We start from the raw sequence: 22467 nt of genomic DNA, 5'->3' as shown, positions 1-22467 counted from the left end.
GTTGACCATCGCACATAATAACAACTGATTACATCAAAAATTTGTACTCGTAGTCCGAGTAAATCAACAAGAAGAGCCAGTGCCGACTTAAAAATCTCTCGTGGATCCGTACAAAACATTATACAGTCCGACCTTGGCTTGTATCCATACAATATGACTGTGGCGCATAAACTAACTGCGAGAGGTAAGGAGCGGAGACTGCAGTTTGCAAGGTTGGCAATCGAGCAAGGCCAAGCGGCAGTGCTACACAACACTTGGTTTTTTGACGGAGCTTATTTTTACGTAAACGGTGTTGTGAACAAGTTGCAAAACCAGTTCTTTCCTCAACTCATGGCCTCTTGTCTTCCACTGCAGACACAACGGTTCGTGTAGGATGGAGCACGCCTACATACTGCCAACGTTGTGCTTGATTTCCTACACGAAAGACTTGGCCTTAGGGTATTGTCAAACAGATTTCCAGAACGTCTTGTAGGAGGAGGAATGTGGCCGCCCCACAGCCCGGACATTAACCCATGCGACTTCTTGCTTTGGGGGTTCCTTAAAGAGAAGGTGTGCCACAGAAAACCCGAAAATGCAGTGCAACTTAGGGCCATCATTGTAGAGTTATGCCGCGCCATTCCAGAAGATTTCTGTCGAAGAATCGTCACAAATGCACGTGTGCGACTTGAAGAAGTTGGAAACCAAGATGGCATTCATATTGAAGATGTGATTCATTAGGTTGTATTTCCAAGCTGTTTTCTTTACTTCTACACCTATAAGTTACAAATCTTGTCAACAACAAATGTGTTATTCATGAAACAAATCAGGTGACTTACCGTGGGCCACCCTGTGTTAAGTGCGGCTTGCATCACACGCAACCCGAAAAGTAACATCAGATGCGGAAAAATATCTACGTGAAAGTTCAGGAACTTTGAGCAATTCACACACGCGAACTGGATGGCTATTTCACCGCTCATCAGACAAAACTTTCTTCTAACAGACTAACACAGCCTGCCCGCCTCCTGCGTTCAAGCGTGGACTCCCTCCAAATTGCCACTGTTCAACAAGGAAACCTGGGTCAAGCACCACTGAAGACAGTTAAACTACTGAAGACGAAAATTGCATAAATTCTTGATTTTAACCTTTTATGCACATATTATACATCAAATCAAACAGAAACTTTTCCGAGAAATATAATGCTGGTATCAGTTTTCTTTTATCACCATAGTTTATTCACAAACAATAATTTCCACGGTTTTCCTCCTTTTTCAGATTTATAAGTGTAAATATTAACAAACATTTTAAATCATGCATTAAATAATTTCCTATATATCTAAAATTTAGAGTACTGCCGGTACATCTATTGTTTTTCTATTTGTTTAGTAAGAAAAGCTGTTTTTAATTGCTAGAAATCCACTTTTCGGTCTCTGATTTAAATATGTGAATAATTTCAGTAAATCTATCACATTCCGATACAGTTCTACGAGATGTATCAGTAGACACCTCGTTCGTTGCAATCGGTTAATGCATTGCCGAGATATTAACTTTTACAGTGCAGGAATTATTTACGAGGGTACTCAGAAAAGTAAGGTCTCCTGTTTTTTTATAAGTACGTAGACCTGTTTATTTCTACAATGGTTTACATCAGTTTACAGCTTGAACATATAGCTGTTTTTCGACATAATCACAATTTCTATCGATGCATTTTTGTAGACGCTGTGGCAGTTTTTGTATGCTCATGTCATACCAGCTCGCCGCCATGCTGTTCAGAATATTATGAACCTCTTCTTTCACCTCGTCGTCGGAGCTGAATCACTTGCCGGACAGGTGATAGTCCACAGGTGATAGTCACTGGGCGCCAAGTCAGGACTATAGGGTGGGTGGGTGATTATGTTCCACTGAAACTGTTGCAGGAGAGCAACGGTTTGCCGAGCGTTGTGCGGGCGAGCGTTGTCATGTACAATGTGTACGCCCTTGTACAACAGTCCTCTTCTCCGGTTCTGAATTGTGCGTTTGAGTTTTTTCAGAGTCTCACAGTACCTGTCAGCGTTAATTGTGGTCCCAGCGATCAGCTCCGACGACGAGGAGAAAGAAGAGGTTCATAACTTTCTGAACAGCATGGCGGCGAGCTGGTATGACATGGGCATACAAAAACTGCCACAGCGTCTACAAAAATGCATCGACAGAAATGTTGATTATGTCGAAAAACAGCTAAATGTTCAAGCTGTAAACTGATGTGAACCATTGTAGAAATAAACAGGTTATGTACTTATAAAAAAAAGTAGGAGACCTTACTTTTGGGACTACCCTCGTATAACATTTAACATACAATAACTTACAAACTAATGCTTATAAACTAATGCGGATATCGAAGGCGCTTCTTCACACGCGTAATCCTCCATCTTTTCCGTTTCAAGTGAGTCTACTGGCTCTTCAGTGACACGTATGGTTCCTCATTTTTATTAATTTTGGGCTCAAGCTTTAATTTTGCACTGGACGCGAAAAGCTACTATGAGAAACGGGAAGCCATTGTATGGCCCAACGGACGGGGTTTTCCAGTGACAACCCCATCCGCGAGCACAGTGTGGAACTGTCCTTCCACATGCTCCTGTCAAACTGATTTCAACTGCCAACACGAATACGACACGACCTTAGCCGCAGCCCGTGCTTCCTCGGTCGCGTGTTAGTGATTAATAAAAGAGTCTCTTTCCTATATAATAGGCTGTCGTGTTACACCGTTCACCAGGGGAAGACACAGGATCGTCCACAGCCTTTTCTGTCATGGAGGTACCAAGCAGCAGCAACTAGCAGCAGTAAGTCCCACTACAGCCTTTCGGCTGCAGTCTTGGAGGCGGTGTTTTTTTCCGGGCAGCAGGCAGCGCATTGTGATTCGACAACCAAGTTATCCTGTAAATAGCGAGACTGCCATTCCGTCGGAATTACAGAGGCAGATGGGATGACCAGGTACTGAGACAGAGGTTTCTGGAACGGTCGTATTTAACCTGGACTTAATGCCATCATGGCCAGTGATGCAATCATTTACCCTCATTATCTGGAGGTGTCAGTGGACTTGTCCCCATCGTGACGTCTCAATTATTGTCAGTCCCCCTCGCCTTCACACATCCTATCAGTGCTAGGACGCCCTGGAGAGGCCGAGTTCAGAAGTTATCCATTGCAGCTCCGTACTGCGAGATTCGCAAAATAACGCATTGGGTATTTATGTACTGCGCCATTTGCATTCCTCATTATGGCCTGGCTAGATGTAGAGATGTATTGTGAGCAACAGTCCGCCTTCTGCCACACTGGCACTCTTTGCATGTTCCAGATACCGACTGTGACATACAGTACGAGTCAGATCTGATTCTCTGCTTTCTGTGCAAAGTTATAACTTTAATAATTTGTATGTGCACTCAGGATTGGATATTGTTCGGAACACAGGATTGCAAACATTTTCGAAGCTTTTTATCGCTGACACGTCCGACAAAATAATGAAAGGAGAAAATTTATGGCTTACTACATTTTCCTTATTCATGCAGTTGGTTCAAATGGCTCTGAGCACATGGGACTTAACTTCTTAGGCCATCGGTTCCCTAGAACTTAGAACTACTTAAACCTAACCAACCTAAGGACATCATACACATCCATGCCCGGGGCAGGATTCGCACCTGCGACCGTAGCGGTCGCACGGTTCCAGACTGTAGCGTCTAGAACCGCTCGGCCACACCGGCCGGCATTCATGCAGTAAAACTATAACATCAGGCAAGGTGCTTTTATTATTTTCTTACAATTATTTCCATTCACAACACATTTTGGAAACTGTATCGACACATACCACTGAATGTACCTGAAAATTATATTACAACACATATTTCAGGAGGTGGGACATCATAAACATTGATATATATGGAAAACTAGATTTTCTTAAAAGGGAGCGCAAATTACGAAGACTATACTCATCCAGGTTTAATAACATTGGGTGAGTTCGTGGTGTACACCAAGAGCTGTCGGTCACAAAATCTCATAACTACTTCGCCGTTCGACAGAATTTCCCTTGCATCTGAATCTGTCAGTGTAAATCTGAGTTCGAAAAGCTTTCAGTAGCGTTATATTATCAGTTCACAATTTTTTCCTCATGTTACCAGTTAATATCATAAACTGCTACCACTGTGAATATAGAAAATATTCCCATGTGACTAAATATCAATAAAATCCAATAAAATAACATGTATAACTCTCATACAAAGTACATTCAGTAAAGTACTTTGTAAGTGATAGCTACTTATTAAAATAATTATTTTGTTCAGCGATTAATAAACACAGTTTTCCAATAGTTGTGCGTTCAAATAGGACGTGTCTAGCGGGTAGAGCACTATAATCTCGCCATCGAGATCCTTAATTTACTCCTGGACATAACTGAGGATTTATCCTCGTTCCAGTCCCTCCAGGACGGCACCACCTCCACACAACCTGCTACCAAATGAGTAGCAGGCAGCTTTCCTAGGGTCAAAAGGCAGCAGGCTGGTAGATCCACCACCCTCCCCCAGCCCACTCCGAGTGCTGAGGCGAAGAAATGCTGTACTCTACCCACAGTCTGGCCAGTTGCCTGGCCATGAGTTTATATTGCAAGATATTGCGCTGAGGTTCCTCCACAAAACAAACATGAGTTACCATCCCTCTCCCACCCCACTCCCCTACGTCAGATGCTGGGTATGCTCTTAGCCCTGTTACCCTCTAAGTGAAGACTAAGGCAACTGTATCTTTAATGAAGCATACACATTTAAAATTTCTAGAATTGTCAATGAGCTGCTGGTAGTAGTGAGTAGTGTAGCTGAGAGATTTCTGCCACTCTGATTTATGACCATCATAAAAACAAAGACCACCTGTCTCTTTCAAGGTCACTTTTCACTCCCCCCACTCTCAATAGCCCACCTGTGCTCTTATCCAGTATCTGTGTAAATCAAATTAATGATTCATCTATTATAATTTATAGGCCACTACCAAAACATGGTTGCCTCTATATTTATGCTACCTTATCTTGAATACCATAATTTATGACCCAAAAATGGATACCACCATAAAAATTATCTTGATGGATATATTGACCTATCTTAATAACCATAATCTATGAACCAAAAAATAGCTGCCACTATATTTACACCACCCTTATTTTAAGTACCATAATCCATGACCTGGAAATGGCCACTTAAGATTTTCTCCTGCCCTACTCCACCAACTGGGAGATGAGATATTCAAAATAACATTATTCTGTTGTGTGGTGCTGCCTGCAAGGCTGCTTTACCTTAATTACTATAATTTATGACCTAAAAATGACGTCACATTCAAACATGGTTGCCTCTATATGCAAGGTTATTCAGCTGCCCCTACCACTATAATTTTATTTTACGGCGATCATTCATAAGCCATGAGCAAGATTTTCATATTCTCTCGCTCGTTATGTACAAACTGTTAGCCCCATAGAAAAAAAGGAACAGGATCTTTTCATAGGAAGTTTAAGGTAGTTAAACTTTGTATTGAGATAAGTTTTCTCTAAAGGCCGTAGTTTTCGAGTTATTCAAGAAAATATACACAAGTGACCTTCAAATGCACTTCCACTCCCACACTCATCTCCCACTGGTCAGTATTTTTAGTTTGTTGTTCGTGGCACTCCCTCTCAGTTGCAACTGCACGAATTTCCCACATTCCACCTATTTTGGCCTTCATTGACTGCTGGCCTTATTACGCCATCGCCTTAATCGAGCACTTACACATTGTAAAACTGACGTTTGTGTAAATTTTGCCTAACAATTCTGTAAATTTTAGCAGCATAAAATAAACAACAGTGTTATAACCAGGAATAACACAATAACCTCGTCAGTCTGGTTTATTAAATCACAAATCACTTTTTAACAAATATGTTAGCCAAGCGTCTACCCAGGCTCACACTCAGAAGTAATGCATAATTAAAGTTTGGTTATACCACTGTCCAAATGTGCATAGTGGGATGCGCGTCCCGTAATTATTCCCAAGTCCAGCGAAGTTCAGTCTCCCCAAGTGAAGTCCCTAGGTTTCCGCCGAGCAGCCAGGTAACCTCGAGTGGTGCGGGGAGTCATCCACAAGCAGCTGGAACACGGCGTACTGCACTTCCCGATGAGAACTGTCGTTTGCGGCGGCGGCCGGGTTTATATAAGGCTTGCTAGTTAATGGAGCCGTCGGCTGGGGTCGCTGTTTTCCAGGGAAAACCAATCGCAATGTTTTCTGGCGTAGCCAATTGCTGTGTGCTGACAAACGCGCGCGCGCGAAGGCGGCCAGCGATGGTAGCCGCAAGCCGCCCGGAGAAGTGCGGCCAGCAATGTATTTCTCGGCCACGTAAGGGAGCGTGCGCGTGAAGACGGCCAGCGATGGAAGCAGCGGGCCGCCCAGAGAAGTGCGGCCAGCGATGTATTTGGCGGCCGCGTACTGAAGCGCGTTGTTCGGTTTTTGTTAGAAGTGGTGTATACCACAAACAGCATCATTGTATTCGTCAGGTCTTTTGACTACGAAACTGTTGTGCTTGTCAAACTAACTAGTTTTATCGTGTCGTTTACAAAAGCCGTTTCTTGTTCATTATCCTTATTGGCACGTTTAAATTACACTACTGGCCATTAAAATTGGAATACCAAGAAGAAATGCAGATGATAAACGGGTATTCATTGGACAAATATATTATACTAGAACTGACATGTGATTACATTTTCACGCAATTTGGATGCATAGATCCTGATAAATCAATACCCAGAACAGCCACCTCTGGCGATAATAACGGCCTCGATACGCCTGGGCATTAAGTCAAACTGAGCTTGGATGGCGTGTACAGGTACAGCTGCCCATGCAGCTTCAACACGATACCACAGTTCATCAAGAGTAGTGACTGGCGTATTGTGACGAGCCAGTTGCTCGGCTACCATTGACCAGACGTTTTCAATTGGTGAGAGATCTGGAGAATGTGTTGGCCAGAGCAGCAGTCGAACATTTTCTGTATCCAGAATGGCCCGTACAGGACCTGCAACATGCGGTCGTGCATTATCCTGCTGAAATGTAGGGTTTCGAAGGGATCGAATGAAGGGTAAAGCCACGGGTCGTAACACATCTGAAATGTAACGTCCACTGTTCAAAGTGCCGTCAATTCGAACAAGAGGTGACCGAGACGTGTAACCAACGGCACCCCATACCATCACGCCGTCACTGCTGTTTGTGTATGAGAAATCGCTTGGAAACTTTCCTCATGTCAGCACGTTGTAGGTTGTAACCTCCCCACCGCAATTTTTTTAAAAGAAAAAAATTAAACAATACTTAATAGAAATGTGGAGCCAAGTGTAACCTCCCCACAAATTTTTAAAGAAAGGACGATGCTAATTAGAAATGCTGATGGACATGGCTCTATGCGTAACCTGCCCACAATGAAATGTACTGACAATGGCAACAAAAAATGTGAAATTCGCAATCTGACTCAAATATAAATCCTTCAAAAAATTAAAGTCCATTCAGTGACAAAAAAATTCAATTAAACCGAAATATCGGTCTTTGGCCCTGTGTAAAACAATCAGAATTAAAGTCTTACCTCAGAATAAATGGATGTCACATATCTGCTCTTGTTGTTGCGCACCGCTTCGAGGAACTGCATTGCAAATAATAATATTCTCTTTTTTTTTGTGATTTTAGTGGAGTTTTTCTTCAAAAGAAGTGGAATGAAATGGGAAGTGCAACGAAATCTTGAGTTCAATAAAAAATTAAATTTTTGAGAAAATGCTTTTGAAATAAAAAATTATTATTGGGAGACTTGTTGGAGAATAATTACAATAAATAAAATTTTTCATTATCTAATGATTATATTAATTAACAGTATACCTTATTCCTCATCTTGACCATTGTTGCCGACCGCCTACATCACACAACCGCACTGGGCTGCTACTACTGACCGACCGCTCTGCATGACGACTACAGACTGAGTACTGCTCTCAACTAGACAGAGCTACAGACTCGCAACGACTGAACTGACAGACTCGCAACGACTGACTGACTGCTACTCTGCATAGCGACAACTAACTCGCAAAGACTACAACTGACTGAGAACCGCTCGCAACACTCGCGCGGTCAAGCGCATACTCTCTGGTCACAGATGCTACAATGCCTCGCCATCGCTGCTGCGTTACATACGTGTTTCATAACCCTCCACTCGGGGGGCAAAAATTTGGCAGCGATGGTGAGTCATTTGGACTTGCCAAGCGCGGCAAAATTTTTCTTTAATTAACAAAATCCTACAACTTACAGAATATTTAAATGTTGTGCACACGCACTAAGTACAAAATATATCAGACAAAGACAAAATGTGAGTACAAAACATAGTAGCAAATCAGAAAAAAGTATATACAAACTTTTTGACAGATAAAGTGCACAGGCACTGAAAAAATTCTTTAGCATATGCAGAACAAATAAACAGACTGGCAAGAATAATTAGATGTAGTACATAAAGTAAATGTTGTGCACACGCACTAAGTACAAAATATATCAGACAAAGACAAAATGTGAGTACAAAACATAGTAGCAAATCAGAAAAGTATATATAAATTATTTGACAGATAACAAAGTGCACAGGCACTGAAAAAATTCTTTAGCATATTCAGAACAAATAAACAGACTGGCAAGAATAATTAGATGTAGTACATAAAGTAAATGTTGTGCACACGCACTAAGTACAAAATATATCAGACAAAGACAAAATGTGAGTACAAAACATAGTAGCAAATCAGAAAAGTATATAGAAATTATTTGACAGATAAAGTGCACAGGCACTGAAAAATGTCTTTAGTATTTTCACAACAAATAAACATAATGGCAAACATCATGTCGACCAGTGACATAAGTGTACTCACACTGGAGTTTAGCGAATCGAAAAATGTATAACCTATGAACATAAATGATGTTACCAAAAAAAATTTTTTCTTTATGTGACAAGAATCAGGATAGGAAAGGGAAGGATTGCATCATGGTTGTAGCACTTTAGATTGCACACAGCTGCTCTGAAAGTCCATATCTTTCCACAGTAGTACAACACCAAGTGACACAACTTGAAGTTCTTTTCCCATCAGAATTTATCAGTGTAGCCAAAACACTGAACTGTCGTAGTAATGTTCCATGTTTTCATTTTGGCAGTACATTGGGTACACCAAACAGTGGGACCATAATAATGTCTTCATCGCTCATGGTGGTGGACAGCATGTCGTGTCAACACCACACTCTTACAAGGCACACCAACGTAGAATTAGTGCAAAACCAAATATAGTGCTCCATGATCACTGGGATAAACAGGACAAATGGACATTGCAGTAATTCAGGGTAGTCAGCTTATGAGGTGAAGGACATCAAGTCACATAATATTGACAATTACAGTCTTCATTGATAGTTCGTGGCATTCATACCCCAGTTATTGAACATTTCTGTACCAAGTATGTAGTATTACAGAAAAATGTTCATTAATTGTTTTACATAGAATCAGTAGCCTTCTTTTCCTGGTTACAAAATATTATGAAATAATCGCATTCTTTTCAGTTACAGAGTATAATTAAGAATCATTAGCCTTTTCCTAATTACAGTTAATTAATCATTTGTCATTAATTAATCATTTGTCTAATTACAGTTAATTAATCATTTGTATAATTACAGTTAATTAATCATTTGTCGTTAATTAATCATTTGTCTAATTACAGTTAATTAATTAATCATTTGTCATTTCAATATACTAAGAATTATTAGTCTTAATTAATTACAAAGCATTATTAAACAGTACCATAGTTAATTAATTATGTGTCATTCCAATCTATTAAGAATCATTAGTCTTTTCCTAATTACAAAGCATTATTAAACAATCACATTTATTTCCAATTACAAAGTATGAACATTGAAAACAAGAGTTAATTAATGGCATAATTAATAACAATTTCGTTGATTGACATTAATTATTGGCACTCAGTGGCCATCAAGTATTGAATAGAATAAAACATAGTTCATCATTCAGTATTATTCAGATCATTACAAAGTCATTATTAAAAATCAGTTAATTACAGTCAAATCATTAGTAATCACAGGCATTACAATAAACAGTGGCAGTTATTAGCTAGTGACAAAGCATTATTTTGAATATAGTCTCATTAAGAGGTCATTACTCGAGTGACATGCTATTCAGAGTTGATCAGTATTATTCAGAATTATCATAAACTAGTGACATTATGTGGGACTGGTAATACATTTTTTTGGTAGCAATGCATTGCGTTGGGATCGATAATTAATTGCTGAGGCATAATACTTTTTGCTTTTGACCTATTGCTGCAAATGAGGATAGGTAACGTCATTCGTCATGAGGCAGCTGTAGCAAGATTATGTAACAAGGCAGTACATGTGATCACATTTATAAATGATAAACACAAATGGGTAAAAAATATAAAAATGCAAGTACTAGAACAGGTATAATAAGTAACAGGTTTAGTAAGTGTCATGAAAAACTTCTCCTGGAAAAAATACAAAAACGGATTATTGACCTGAAAGAAGAAACGCACACTATGCTGAAAAGTAGTGAACTTCGAATTAACAAGTAGTGAAATGTGTATAAAATGTGTTCCATAGCTGTCCTTTCCAAAACTTTCCGTCATCCTACTATGCAATGTAACACCTGCTGTCAAAGCAAACCGCAACAAATACTTAAATAACTACGTGGCATAAATACATAACTTCAACCTTATCCTCATCTGTAAAGAAAAAACTTCATTATTCATTATCCATATTATCATAACTTCATTATTATCATCACCTGTAAAGAAAAACTTCATTATTCATAACAGCATATCCTTCATCATTATTCATCAGTATTCATTATCATCTGCAAAAAAATCACTTCATTACTCATTACACAACTATTCCTTATCACTAGCATATTTCATCACTAAAAATAAGATGTGTAGTTCTCTCTGACAGCCTGCATCAATCACCTTGTATTCTGAAAGAAAAAATTAGTTAAGACTGCTATTCTGTGATGAGTATAGTATAGTCTTGTTAATGCTTGTTAATCCTGATCCCTTTACTCTTCCTCATAAAGTTATTGCATCTCCTTTCGTTTATTCCGTAGGTGAAATTCCCATTTATGTTAAATTTATTTCTTAGAATCATCATTCCTTTCTGAAATTGATGAACAAAGATTAATGTCTTGCATTTAAATCCTATACCCACTAAATAATGACTGGTTTATGGTGACACAATTAACCATACAGTATAACATGACAGAAAACGTAATATGTCCAAGACATTGACAGTGTTCGGATGCGAAAAAATGTACACAGAATAATACAATGCAGTAGCAAAAAAAATGTGAAACAGTCACGATGTTGAGATGTCATAAGGCAAAAAAAAAAATGTCAAAGTCGACTGGTGTGTGTTATATCTTAACTATTTCATAGTGCATACAAACAAAACTGGAGTACAGTCATATACACAAAAAAATGGAAAATGTGCACGGTCTGATGTGTAACGACAAGAAAAGCGACCTGCTAACCTTACCTTGCCGGGCACTTGCCAAGAAAAAAAATACGATAATCATCAATAAGTAGTCACATAAATATAATTGCAGAAATAGTCGTAAATGTGTAAATTCATCTGGAAAAATATGCACGGTCTGATGTGTAACGACAAGAAAAGCGACCTGCTAACCTTACCTTGCCGGGCACTTGCCAAGAAAAAATACGATAATCATCAATAATTAGTCAGGTGAATTAATTGCATTAGTAAATGGCATCATAGTGTGTTGAATCATACAGTGGTTTCACTCAATAAACGGTTTAATGTTTGAGATATGGTGATTGCCTTTCGATTTTCTGGTTCTCAAAGTTTCGACGTGTACAACATTGGGGTGAGGGATGCTGCGAATCCGATACGGACCTGCGTATAGAAGTTCAAATTTACTGCACTTACCTTTTAATTTGCTGGATAAATAGTGTGTACGTACTAATATCTTCTGTCCAACGTGAAAGTCGCGGCGTGTACAAACCTGTTTTTGCTGTCTTCTCCGGCGCTCTGCGGCACGTTTGATGTTGTTCAGCGCAATGTCAATTATTTCGTGGTGTCGTAGGCGACGATTTTTGGGGAATTCTATTAATTCTTTAATTTTGTTCGGTGGTTCAACGTTTTTCAGTATAACAGTCGGAGATAGCATAGTGGATTCATTTGGAATGGAATTAATTACATCTTGGAATGAGAGTATGTGTGTATCCCAATCAATATGTCTTTTGTGGCAGTATATTCTGCACAGTTTACCAATTTCCTTCATTAATCTTTCACAAGGGTTCGAAGAAGCGTGGTACTTGGATATATAGATCGGAGAAATGTTTCTAGCTCGTAACATGCGTGTCCATACACTACTACGAAATTGAGATCCATTGTCAGAAATTACTTTCATTACATGCCCTACATGAGATAGAAAATGTTTTACAAATGCTTTCGAAACAGTTTTAGCAGTAGCTTTGCGTAACGGAGTGAAAGTAACAAATTTTGAAGTGAGCTCAACAGCGACAAAAATGTAGCAAAAACCTCTGTTAGTTCTCGGAATCGGACCAAAAATATCTACTGCGGCCATGTGTCTTAATTTCACAGGTATAATGGGATATAAAGGAGGAATATGTGAAGTGGTGTCTGATTTAGCTTTCTGGCAAATTTTACAAGACGCTAAAACTCGTCGTATACGTTTTTCCATGTTGGTAAAATAACAGTTCTGTCTCAGTATAAGAAAACATTTTCGTGCTCCGTAATGTGCGTAACTTAAATGAGTGTACCAAATTAGTTTGTTAACCAGTTCGTCAGGAATGCATAATAACCAAATGTTGCTGTCAGGATGAGAGCGGCGAAACAGAATGTCATTGCGTACAGTGTAGTGGTTCCTAATCGTAACATTTTTCCTATCTTGCCAAAGGTGTTTAATTTCTTTCCACACATTGTCCTTATTTTGTTCTTGTGCTATGTCCTGTAATGACGATGAAATAAAATTTTCAAATGCAACCTGCTGAATGTACATGACACTGAAATTTGCTTTGCAGAAGTTGGTTGCTACGTCTTGCTGATTGTTACTGAGAGAACGCGATAGTGCGTCTGCTATAACATTTTGTGTGCCGGGAATATGAACAATCGTAAAATTAACTTCTTGTAAATATAGTTTCCATCTACTTAATCTGTCGTGAGTAAATTTAGCTGAAAGCAAAAAATTGTATAGCTCTATGGTCTGTGTAAACGGTGGTATGTCTGCCATAAAGAAAGTGCCGAAATCTCGTAAAAGCCCATACAACACATAATGTTTCCAGTTCTGTAACGGAATAATTTCGTTCAGCAGGTGACAAAATGCGACTTGCAAATGCGATGTTTTTAATTACTGTAGAACCATCTTCTTCAATTTCCTGAAAAATATGTACACCTAAAGCGGTGTTAGAGCTGTCAGTGGCAATGGAAAAATTTCTGGTGAGATCTGGGTGCGATAAAAGTAGAGCATTCAATAAAGCATGTTTCAAATAACATTCTCGTGAACAAAATTCTGCGTGTCAAAAGTAATGTTTGCGTTACTGTAGTATGCAATCTGTGCTGTATCTGGTTAAATTCTATCGTTCGTCCTGTTATTTACGGGAGGATGCTGTGGCATATCCACTATATGAACTATTCTGTTATTTCTTACTGACGTGTTACGCTATGGATGACACCTATTGTCTGTTCCATTCATGATTATTTGTTGTTGCTGATGTTGTTGCTGCTCATAAGATCGACTGTTATTAAATGTACGCTGGAAATTGTGCTCATCATTCTTTTTACGTCTGTCCTAATAATCATTCCTATACGGTGTATTGCGATAGGAATTGAAATAGAGTGTTGTCTGTACGTAGTTATTTCTTTGCTGCCATGCGTCACTATTTGTTGGAGCTGGGACTATACGTGCACGCGGCGAAACATTAAAGTTTGGTTGACCTTGTAGACTGCATTGTTGGTTAGGTATGCTAAGCGGCTTACTTTCATGCTGTTGTGGTGAAAAACATCTATTGTTACAAAAATATGGTTCCTATTGCTGATAATTTTACACATACTGATGATTACGATTTTATCTGTAATTAAAATTACGGCGGTAGTTGTCATTACGGGAGTGCCTACTGAATATTGTCACATTCGGTAGAAGTTTGTCACATCGGGTTTTCATTACTCGTTTCTTAATACTACGTAGAGCAATAGTTAAAGAGCAGTTTTGATAGATATAAAGGATAGTAGAAGAAAAGGCAGCAGTGCAGAAAACTAAAGATGAAACAGCACTACTACAGCTCGGGGCCCTATGCTCGCTACGGCACATATTCATTAAAGCGTAATGAATCCCCTGAGGTCGATTACGCACTGCAAATAAATTTTAGCTTTTGTGTTACAGGCAATAGCGGTAAAATTTCAAAGGCAAATTGTTGTATTCGTGCTAATTCAAATTTCTTCATTACAGGCAATGCTGTTGTAAATACAAAAATAAATTGTCGCATCTGGTTCAAAGCTAGTTTCTCCATTACCGATAATAGCGGTGAATGTACAAAGATAAATTGTCGTATACAGTGCAAATCGTGTATCTGTGTTCTGTCATTATTAAATTCTTTACATTTGCTTACAAATGCAAATTGCTCGAAATCTACGTTCTCGTCACTCAGTTTGATAACACGTTCAGGTTTGTGTGTGAATCTGTTCGTCTGTGTCATTTCGGATTTCAAGTTGCGTAGCTTTTCAGATTTTAAGTCGCGTGGCTTTTCGGATTTTAAGTCGCGTAGTTGCTGTAAATTGCTCACATTATACACGCTGCGTGACTCTGACACATGTTCATAAAGTGGCGTCTGTTGTGTATTATTAACAGAAGTGTTTTTCATTTCTGTTACTTCTTGTTGTAAATTTGATAACTTCCTACGTAACGTGTTGTTAGATGAATCGATCTCATTAATAGTCTGCTGTAAATTTTGAAATTCAGGCGTTTGGATAAATGAAACCGGTGCAGTATCGTCTGATTTATTGTCATTAGCATTTTCGATAACATCAATACGACTGGCCAATTCATCACATTTTTCAGTCAATATCTTAACCTGATCATCGGTTTTAGAATCAGACGCATTAATCTGTTTTTGCAACTTGCGCGTAGTTTCGCTCAGTTTTTTAACATCAGCTTTGATAACATCACAATCCTGTGTTAGATCTAACTGTTCGAATCTATCTGTCACTGTTTGAATATTTACTGTGTGTGTATCTGTTTTTGATTTAAGGTCAGAAATTTCATCCCGTAATTCCGCGTTCAATTGTTCTATGGTATTAATTTTGTCGGACACTGTAGTAATATTATTGTCTACATACGTCTTCGCTTTCGCGAATATTTTACGTTTGTCCTCTTGTCTCTGTGCAGTGATTGTTTCCATGACTTGTCGTTTTACTTTGTTTTGATCCTGAATAAATCTGCGGAAACGCGTATCACTGTTCTGTATGTGCTGATTAAAGCGCTCGTTAATCTGAGTGTTCTGCTGTTCGAATTTCGTGTCTATCTTTGCGTCCATAGTGCGCGAAAGTTCTACCGTCATTGCTCTAAACTCGTCCCGTAATTGTGTAGCTTTTTCAGAGCACTGTTTGGCGACTCCGCTAATTTCGTCTCTGAGTGTATTTGTCGCGGCTGTTTGCATTTCCCTTAATTCTTGCGCAACAGACTTTATTTCTTCGCTATTTTTTTGTGAACAAGCCTCAATTTCCACGCGCAACTGTTCCTTAGTGTCATGGCACTGCGCGGCAACGTCTCTAATTTGTTCACTAAGCTGTCTGTTATCTTCCCTAAGTTGTTTGAAATTTTCATCATTTTTATTAAATTTTTTGTCCTGTTCACTAAATTGTTGTTTGATATCTTCACTCTGTTGTTGTAGCAATCTTACCATGATTTGTTCAAAGCCAAAGTTAGCGTTTATACTCTCTGTGCTGTTTAGTGGTGGATCTGGAACTTTCACGCTTACTGTAACCATTTGGTTATTCTGAGCAGTCGGATGTACACTGTCAGACATTATTTCGGAATTAGATAAATCCGTCGTACTTTCAGTATCCTGTTCATTTTCATTAGACAAATTTGTCTGTACATTACTTGGATTTTCTAAATCGGGTGTGTTAAGCTCTGCAGCGCTCATTACCATAGAGCATTCTGCGTCATCAATTGTCGTCAAGTTAACAGACGAGACAATTGAGTTCGTTTGTTCATCATTAAGGTGAAAGTCATCATTAGTGGTTGGAATGCACTGATTGTTAGTGAACGCAGGATTGTCATCATTACGTTGCGTATCACAATTACTATCGGTCACGTTGTTTAAGTCGGTAATTTCATTCACAATACTTCGCGATACACTATTCACAGTCTTTCGCGGCATTTTTACAATAGTCAAAATTTTTCACAAAACAAATAAGCACAATGCAAAAGCAACACACAAATACAACAAAGCAGCAAATTGCCGTTGACCTGTAGAAAGAAAGTCACAATATTATTAAAAGCGTTGCGCCAAATCCTAATTATCTAAGCAAATAAGAGCAGATATCTGACTGTCGCTCAAAAGACTCTCAACGAAATACGATCCTGGACTGGGTGTCGCCAAGTGTAACCTTCCCACCGAAATTTAGAAAGAAAGAAAATTGACAATACTTAATAGAAATGGGGAGCCAAGTGTAACCTCCCCACAAAATTTTTAAAGAAAGGACGATGCTAATTAGAAATGCTGATGTACATGGCTCTATGCGTAACCTGCCCACAATGAAATGTACTGACAATGGCAACAAAAAATGTGAAATTCGCAATCTGACTCAAATATAAATCCTTCAAAAAATTAAAGTCCATTCAGTGACAAAAAAATTCAATTAAACCGAAATATCGGTCTTTGGCCCTGTGTAAAACAATCAGAATTAAAGTCTTACCTCAGAATAAATGGATGTCACATATCTGCTCTTGTTGTTGCGCACCGCTTCGAGGAACTGCATTGCAAATAATAATATTCTCTTTTTTTTTTTGTGATTTTAGTGGAGTTTTTCTTCAAAAGAAGTGGAATGAAATGGGAAGTGCAACGAAATCTTGAGTTCAATAAAAAATTAAATTTTTGAGAAAATGCTTTTGAAATAAAAAATTATTATTGGGAGACTTGTTGGAGAATAATTACAATAAATAAAATTTTTCATTATCTAATGATTATATTAATTAACAGTATACCTTATTCCTCATCTTGACCATTGTTGCCGACCGCCTACATCACACAACCGCACTGGGCTGCTACTACTGACCGACCGCTCTGCATGACGACTACAGACTGAGTACTGCTCTCAACTAGACAGAGCTACAGACTCGCAACGACTGAACTGACAGACTCGCAACGACTGACTGACTGCTACTCTGCATAGCGACAACTAACTCGCAAAGACTACAACTGACTGAGAACCGCTCGCAACACTCGCGCGGTCAAGCGCATACTCTCTGGTCACAGATGCTACAATGCCTCGCCATCGCTGCTGCGTTACATACGTGTTTCAAGGTGTCGCCACCGGCGCCAACCCTGTGTGAATGCTCTGAAAAGCTATTCATTTGCATATCATCGCATCTTCTTCCTGTTGCTTAAATTTCACGTCTGTAGCACGTCATCTTCGTGGTGTAGCAATTTTAATGGCCAGTAGCGTAGTAATGTCAACGAAACAGCCTACTGTGCTGGTGGCCTAATAGCCCGATCAATGGACTCCAAAAAAGGTCGAACATCGGGAATATTTCAAGTACTCGGAAATTTTTGTACAACAGTAGGAGGGAGTGCACGATCAAGATACTAGAAATCCTGATTGTTGAGGGGTGACTGTGAGGTGGAATAACTCGAGAACCGTGGTCACCACCGAAAACGTATCCCAGCACAGAATATAACTAAATTAAATTTCCTACAAAAAGTCCCTACCCATTTTCGGTAGCACTAAGAGTTTGTACGAAACGAGCAAGAGAGTATAAAAATCTCAAAGGTGGTATATGAAGGTCAAGTATAATATTGCGGGTTGCATAAAACGACAGCAGTAGGGGCATCTGAATCATCCTTTATATGTCATCCTTATCTTAATTAGTACAATTTCTGACACACTATGTTGTCACTGATAGGCTGACATTATGATACGACATACAAGATGCGGCAATAAAGTAATGAGACTGATGTGAAAAAAATGTTGCTTACCATTTTAGTCAAGTTTAGTGCTGTCTTCTTCAAAGTAGTTCCCTTCTGATTGCACACACTTTTTCCAGCGTTTCTGCCATTGATGGTAACATTTCTGGAATTCATCTTCTGTAATATCCTGCAAGACCCTCGTCACAGCTTTTTGGACATCTTGTGTTGTTTGAAAATGGTGTCCGTTGACCGCCATTTTGACTCTTGGCAATAAAAAAAGTCCCACGGAGCGGTATCTGATGAATAAGGTGGCTGTGGTAGTACAGAAATTTGTTTTGAGGTTAAAAATTGCTGTACTGACAGAGCAGTATGGGATGGCGCATTATCGTGATGCAGAATCCAGTTATCAGCAATGATAGCACGGATACGAATAACTCTTTTACAAAGTCTTTCTATAATTTCTTTGTAGTAATATTGGTTAACTGTTTGTCTAGGAGGCACCCACTCTTTATGAACAATTCCCTTGGAATCAAAAAAGCACACAAGGATGCATTTCACTTTTGACTTTGACATGCGAACTTTTTTTGGTTTGGGTGATCCCTTTGAGCACCATTGAGAACTTTGGCGTTTTGTCTCTGGATCGTACTGAAAAAAACAACTTTCATCACCAGTGATAACACAGCTCGACAATTCTGGACTGATTTCCGTTTGCTCTAACAGATCGGCTGCCACATTTTTCCGTGTTTCTCGCTGTTGTGGTGTGAGATTTTGGGGACCATGTTTGCACAAATCTTTCTCATACCAAGATCCTCAGTTATTATTAGACGAACCATTTCTCGGTTGATGTTCAGTTCTTCTGCAATCATTTTCACGGATAATCTTCGATCAGATCGTACGAGTTCACGCACCCTGGAAAGGTTGACATCCGTTCTTGAGGTTGATGGTCGTCCACTGCGATCTTCATCTTCAATATTCCTTCTGCCTTCACTAAACATTTTATGCCAACGAAAAACATGAGCTCTTGACATAACCTCCTCTCCAAAAGCCTTCTGAAGCTTACCGTAAGTTGTCGTCGCATTTTCACCCAGTTTAACGCAAAAAGAAATGGCATACCGTTGCGCAATATTATGCGGTTCCATTTCCGTGACGAGAGACACAAACACATGTTAACTTATTACAGCACAACTCCCGACTGAGCAGTTGGACTAGAAGCAGCTTATAGACCTACGCAACCCTGCAGGGTTGCCACGTCTTGCAAAGAAAATCAGTCTAATTACTTTATTGTTGCACCTCGTATGTGTAAAAGCAGCACGAAATTTAAAAAAAAATCCGAGTAGGAACGTTTCTGCAGATGTATGTAAACACACTGCAGGTCACACACAAGACGATGCTAAACTGCACCAATATCCCGCGTCTATACAATATTGCACACTTGTGCGACTATCACCACCACTGGAACAGGACAGAAACAATAACAGTGTTTTTGCTATAAACAAGAAAAAATGTGGAAAGGTGTCTCCTGTGGTGCACTCCACAATACAGCCACACGACCTCCAGCACCGTACGCCACCACCATCAATGCTGTGACTGTGCGTCTACCTCTACATGCACAGTTATGCTACTGGAGTTTGAATAATGGCACATCCACGCACAGTGGAATGAATTACCCCCACACAGTGTGAGGCTAGGGGAGATGCTGCTACTGCATGTCTATAAACATATAAATGCCCCACTGCAACACCTCCCAGTAGCACACCTGAGGCATGTCTCTTCAATACACATCCCAGAGGCAGCATGTACATGAAAGCTGATACTCAAGGACCACACGTTTAACAAAATCATGTCTCATTCTAAAACTTATTCAAAAATCGTTCATGCCTGATGTTATTTTCATCTTTCATCTTAGCAATCTGCAATCCCTATTGCACATACATCTACACTTAGCAAAAGTAACTGGACACATACTATTTTATATGAATGTGGGGTGTGACTGCTGGTCAAAATGCATGCCATATGTGAAAAGAAAATCACGAGTGGTAAGACTGAGACGTGTTCTTGGGATTTTCGGTGCATTTTAAATGTTTAGTTTCGAGATATTGTCGCATAATATTCCCCAAGAAACCAGTCAGGATACAACAGTACCATTCCATTTCGACATGTATTTTGGGTTCTAAGTAACATGTCTACATACACAGAGATGGTACAAAATAATGTGATTATCCTTTACAACAGTGTTTAGATCATGTGGAAGGGTGAAGCAAAATCTGTTGTTTATTACCAGAGCTCTTCATAGATGCAGCAAATCTATGCTAAAAGAGATTGTCTACACTGAGCTTGTTCGCCCTCTTCTCGATTATTGCTGTACAGCATGATATCATTACCAGATATGATTGATGGATGAGATTGAAAAAAAGTTGAAGGAAGAGTGGTGCGTTTTTGTATTATCGTGAAATGGTTGAGAGAGTGCCTGGGATATGATGTGAGACTACGGATGACAATATTTTACCATGTAGGCCTGCACACCATTCAGTGGACAGGTTCCTTGATTGCACTGGTTCGTTTTAGCGAGCGAAAAATACCAAATTTGAGTCAGATTTTTGAATGGACTGACCATTTTTAGTAGACAGGTCTCCAATACGTGGAAGAAAGTACAGATATATCCGTGACCCTATCAAAAGTAGCTGGACACTTATAAGAGATCATTAATATGAGATTAACCTTCCAGTAGAAATACATGCCGTTGAAGAGTGTGTGGGTAAGTGGTGAGCCGAAGTGGCCCAGTCAAACATTGCTGACAACAAACCATGCCTTGATTAGCTTCTGTACACATCGTTTTGTGCTTCAGTGAGGTAAACATGCCTCCTCTCATTGACCCTGTCCGGCAGTGACGTATGCACAGCGGCGTGCACCGAGAATGCTGTGTCGACACCCGGTGATGCTGACAGAAGGCTCATGGACAGTGGTAGTCTAGTGGCCCAGGGCCGTGACGTCAGCAGCACACTGTGTCTCTCGGTGGTAGCGGCGACCCCATCTGGACAATTCCCTCTGGCCTGCATGCATTCACTGTAGTGGGACGTGGAGACTACTTAGGTCAGGATTCGACCTACTGTCCGTGTGCAGGAGTCAGACGGTGGTTGGCGCTTTTGCTCAGAGTCCCCCTTGGAACTCAGTGCTGGCGGCAGCAGACTATGGTGGGAGGTTGGCAGCGCTGGAGCGTTAAGTCCCACCGTGAACATAGCACTGAAAGTGGCATGTGCAGCCTAGACTCGAACCTATCGCTGCTGCTGGCAACACACTCCATCGTCCCGCGGCTCAGAGCGGCTCCACCATCATGGTGCTGCGATATTGAGAAGACAATTGTATTAGGAATAAATGACGAATCTGTCCGCATTGTTGATACTCCTCTCTGTCATATTTTTTCCCAACTTGCAGCTAGTCACATCATTCATCACAGAGTCTATAACGATATGTTTACGTAATGTGTATACATAAACATACAGTTATAAATGTCCCCGTTCGTAGTCGCTAATTATAACAATATGTTTACTTTTGTGCTGTAACATATAGCTATAATCAGCGGTGGAAACATATTTGCGAACGCCGACCGTGTGCGGCTGTTTCTTGTTTGATCGTCTGATCAGTCGGAAGTTGCATTGCAGAGGAGAGTAAATGCCTATTCAAAATATAATTATTTTTGGATAGCTCAACATGAATTTCCTAAGGGACCGTAGTTTATCATGTATTTACCAGTAGAATATGGCGCGGAGAAAATATTTCGCCGCATGCAACTTCCGTCCGAACTCGACGAAAGAATTCGTGACTGTGAACTCTCTATTTGGCAGAAACATAAAGAAAATTAAATAATTTCATGAAGAAGTGAGACATAGATTCTATACTAAATGAATAGTCCATACACCAGTTCCATTTAACTCTGAATTTATGGCAATTAATAGACGAACTTACACTGCAATGAAGGATTTAACATGGATGCCGTTTTGACTGGCACTTCTCGTAATGAAAACAATTCCTTTGACGTTTTCACATACACGTCGCACAATAAATCTACTGCTAGGCACTTTTAGTATTACACATTTACTTTACACTAGAACAATATTGTTTTTAACAATAATAATACGGCGGCAAGACATGCGCGTCCGACACAAGTTACAGGAGACAAGAGAATATCTCGTACATCAAAAAAAAATCTATAAAAGTGTTCTTCTTCTGTCCGTTTTTCGCGCCACGGTTTTCAAAGTCAATACCTCACTGC

This window comes from Schistocerca serialis, chromosome 5 (genome assembly GCF_023864345.2).
Source record: "Schistocerca serialis cubense isolate TAMUIC-IGC-003099 chromosome 5, iqSchSeri2.2, whole genome shotgun sequence".
In the NCBI taxonomy this organism is placed as follows: Eukaryota; Metazoa; Arthropoda; class Insecta; order Orthoptera; family Acrididae; genus Schistocerca; species Schistocerca serialis.
This window is presented reverse-complemented; position numbering follows the sequence as displayed.